The sequence below is a fragment of the Triticum urartu genome, unplaced genomic scaffold (assembly GCF_056163025.1).
Source record: "Triticum urartu cultivar PI428250 unplaced genomic scaffold, HENAU_Tu73 scaffold2, whole genome shotgun sequence".
Lineage (NCBI taxonomy): Eukaryota > Viridiplantae > Streptophyta > Magnoliopsida > Poales > Poaceae > Triticum > Triticum urartu.
The window spans coordinates 1,929,703-1,933,731 of NW_028260368.1; the positions used below are offsets into that span (position 1 = coordinate 1,929,703).

Consider the following 4,029-nt stretch of genomic DNA (forward strand, 5'->3'; position numbering starts at 1 on the left):
ACGTTCCAAAGCGAAAGGTTTCCGTGATATGATATAGGCAAGAAATAAGAAATAACGGTTGCAAAAAACCCCTTTTTTTTCTTTCAAAAGTCTATAAAAATTATATTGCCAATTCCATTTTAATTATATTCTTTTTTCTTAATGTTAATAAAAAAAGAAGAAAATTCTTGTTTTTTCTTTCTAAAAATCGATATTGGCCGAGAGACAATCAAATAGATTTTCTCTTTAGCGGGCATTTCCATATAGGACTTGTTATAATTATAATAAAACAAGCAGGTTATATAAAAAAAACGCTTTTTTTGTCGATTATTTATCAAGAAAGCAAAAAGGGTTCTTATCAAATCCACCATAAAATTGGAAAGAAGCATAAAGTAAGTAGACCTGACTCCTTTAATGATGCCTCTATCCGCTATTCTGATATATAAATTATGTAGATGAAATTGTATAAGCGAATTTTTTTTATTTCCTTAGACTTAGACCGCGCAAGACAAGAATTTTTCGCTATTTACGATTTCATATTCTTGTTACTAGATGTTCTATAGGAATAAGAAGAAATCGCAACTCCTTTGCGCTACACATAAAATTGGATTTCGAAGGTCCATTTTTTTTTTTCAGAATCCTCTATTATTTTAGTTCTTCCACCCATGCAATAGAGAGGGAATGGGAAAAGAAGGGTTACTTTTATTTGCATTTTTCCCTTAAAAGATAGACTTTGAAATAGGAGTCTTGGAATAATGCTGAATTCAAAGGTTTATTTCTTTCTATAGTATAAGAAAAACAATTTATTTCTATTTCTATAGTATAAGAAAAACAAATAAATAGTATAAGAAAAACAAATCGAATCAAATTCATGGATTTACCACGACCTCGGTTGTGACTGTGACTCCATAGATAAAAATGGGAAATTTCTCTCTTCGAGACCATTGAAAAAGGGCATTGAACGAGAAAGAAATCGTCCACAGATAATAAAACTATCATATGCCTTGGAAAGTGATATGAGGTGCTCGGAAATGGTTGAAGTAATTGAATAGGAGGATCACTATGACTATAGCCCTTGGTAGAATTCCTAAAGAAGAAAATGATCTATTTGATACTATGGATGACTGGTTACGAAGGGACCGTTTCGTTTTTGTAGGATGGTCTGGCCTATTGCTCTTTCCTTGTGCTTATTTCGCTTTAGGGGGTTGGTTTACAGGGACAACTTTTGTAACTTCTTGGTATACCCATGGATTGGCTAGTTCCTATTTGGAAGGTTGTAATTTCTTAACCGCAGCAGTTTCTACCCCTGCCAATAGTTTAGCACACTCTTTGTTGCTACTATGGGGGCCCGAAGCACAAGGAGATTTTACTCGTTGGTGTCAATTAGGCGGTCTATGGACTTTTGTAGCTCTCCACGGGGCTTTTGCACTAATAGGTTTCATGTTACGCCAATTTGAACTTGCTCGGTCTGTTCAATTGCGGCCTTATAATGCAATCTCATTCTCTGGTCCAATTGCTGTTTTTGTTTCTGTATTCCTTATTTATCCACTGGGGCAATCTGGTTGGTTCTTTGCGCCGAGTTTTGGCGTAGCAGCGATATTTCGATTCATCCTTTTCTTCCAAGGATTTCATAATTGGACGTTGAACCCATTTCATATGATGGGAGTTGCCGGAGTATTAGGTGCGGCTCTGCTATGCGCTATTCATGGAGCGACCGTAGAAAACACTCTATTTGAGGACGGTGATGGTGCAAATACCTTCCGTGCTTTTAACCCAACTCAAGCTGAAGAAACTTATTCAATGGTCACTGCTAACCGCTTTTGGTCCCAAATCTTTGGTGTTGCTTTTTCCAATAAACGTTGGTTACATTTCTTTATGCTATTTGTACCCGTCACCGGTTTATGGATGAGTGCTATTGGCGTAGTTGGCTTGGCTCTGAACTTACGTGCCTATGACTTTGTTTCCCAGGAAATCCGTGCAGCGGAAGATCCTGAATTTGAGACTTTCTACACCAAAAATATTCTTTTAAACGAGGGTATTCGTGCGTGGATGGCAGCTCAGGATCAGCCTCATGAAAATCTTATATTCCCTGAGGAGGTTCTACCACGTGGAAACGCTCTTTAATGGAACTTTCGTTTTAGCTGGTCGTGACCAAGAAACCACCGGCTTTGCTTGGTGGGCTGGGAATGCCAGACTTATCAATTTGTCCGGTAAACTGCTTGGAGCTCATGTAGCTCATGCCGGATTAATCGTATTCTGGGCCGGAGCAATGAACCTATTTGAAGTGGCCCATTTCGTACCAGAAAAGCCCATGTATGAACAAGGGTTGATTTTACTTCCACACTTAGCTACTCTAGGTTGGGGAGTAGGGCCAGGGGGGGAAGTTCTAGATACTTTTCCGTACTTTGTATCTGGCGTACTTCACCTAATTTCCTCCGCAGTCTTAGGCTTCGGTGGCATTTATCACGCGCTTCTGGGACCCGAGACTCTTGAGGAATCTTTTCCATTCTTTGGTTATGTCTGGAAAGATAGAAATAAAATGACTACAATTTTGGGTATTCACTTAATTTTGTTAGGTCTAGGTGCTTTTCTTCTAGTACTCAAGGCTCTTTATTTTGGCGGTGTATATGATACCTGGGCCCCTGGGGGGGGAGATGTAAGAAAAATTACCAATTTGACCCTTAGTCCCAGTGTTATATTTGGTTATTTACTAAAATCTCCTTTTGGTGGAGAAGGGTGGATTGTTAGTGTAGATGATTTAGAAGATATAATTGGTGGGCATGTATGGTTGGGTTTTATTTGTGTATTTGGCGGAATTTGGCATATTTTAACCAAACCCTTCGCATGGGCTCGCCGTGCATTTGTATGGTCTGGAGAAGCTTACTTGTCTTATAGTTTAGCTGCTTTATCTGTCTTTGGTTTTATCGCTTGTTGTTTTGTATGGTTCAATAATACAGCTTATCCGAGTGAGTTTTATGGACCCACCGGGCCAGAAGCTTCTCAAGCTCAAGCATTTACTTTTCTAGTTAGAGACCAGCGTCTTGGAGCTAATGTGGGATCCGCTCAAGGACCCACAGGTTTAGGTAAATATCTAATGCGTTCCCCAACTGGGGAGGTTATCTTTGGAGGGGAAACTATGCGTTTTTGGGACCTTCGTGCTCCATGGTTAGAACCTCTAAGGGGCCCCAACGGTTTGGACTTGAGTAGGTTGAAAAAAGACATACAACCTTGGCAAGAACGACGCTCAGCAGAATATATGACCCACGCTCCTTTAGGCTCTTTAAATTCCGTGGGTGGCGTAGCTACCGAGATCAATGCAGTTAATTATGTCTCTCCTAGAAGTTGGTTATCAACTTCTCATTTTGTTCTAGGATTCTTCTTTTTTGTGGGCCATTTATGGCATGCAGGAAGAGCCCGAGCTGCTGCAGCAGGTTTTGAAAAGGGAATCGATCGTGATTTGGAACCTGTTCTTTACATGAACCCTCTTAACTAAGATTTTCTTATTTATACCTGTTCTACTTTTTTTCTGTTCTGGCTCGGTTATTCCATCTAGCCGAGCCATTCATTCCTTTTTATGAAAGAAAGATAAGGGACAGAAAAAAAAAATAAATAAAAATGAAAGAAACAAACGTATTCAATAAGCAAAAGGAGAGAGAGGGATTCGAACCCTCGATAGTTCCTAGAACTATACCGGTTTTCAAGACCGGAGCTATCAACCACTCAGCCATCTCTCCACAGCCTAATCCTTATTTTACTCCTACAAATAGAACATAGCCATATAAAAAATAAAAAGATTTATTAGCCTCTAGAAAGATATCAGATACAAGTTCCTTTTCGATATATCTCTGTATACTGTATACACGGATACAGGATCCGCTATACCCGCTTGTGAAATAAAGAGTAAATAATCTCTTCTCACCCCCATATCCAAATAAAAAAGCGGTTTAAGTAATAAATTTGAATTAAAGAGAAGAATCAATGGATTCATGATTAAACCCCTCCTACTTCTTGTATTTTTTTACAATTTTGGTTTAAGTGAGGGATCAAATA

The 4,029-nt window shown here is 38.9% G+C and overlaps 1 non-coding gene across 1 annotated transcript; it reads right to left on the reverse strand.

Moving 5' to 3' along the window:
* Positions 1 to 3,625: 3,625 nt before the first annotated feature.
* On the reverse strand, positions 3,626 to 3,713 carry TRNAS-UGA (transfer RNA serine (anticodon UGA)). The gene has a single exon. It is a non-coding gene; the product is annotated as a tRNA-Ser (tRNA).
* Between the last annotated feature and the right edge of the window lie 316 nt (positions 3,714 to 4,029).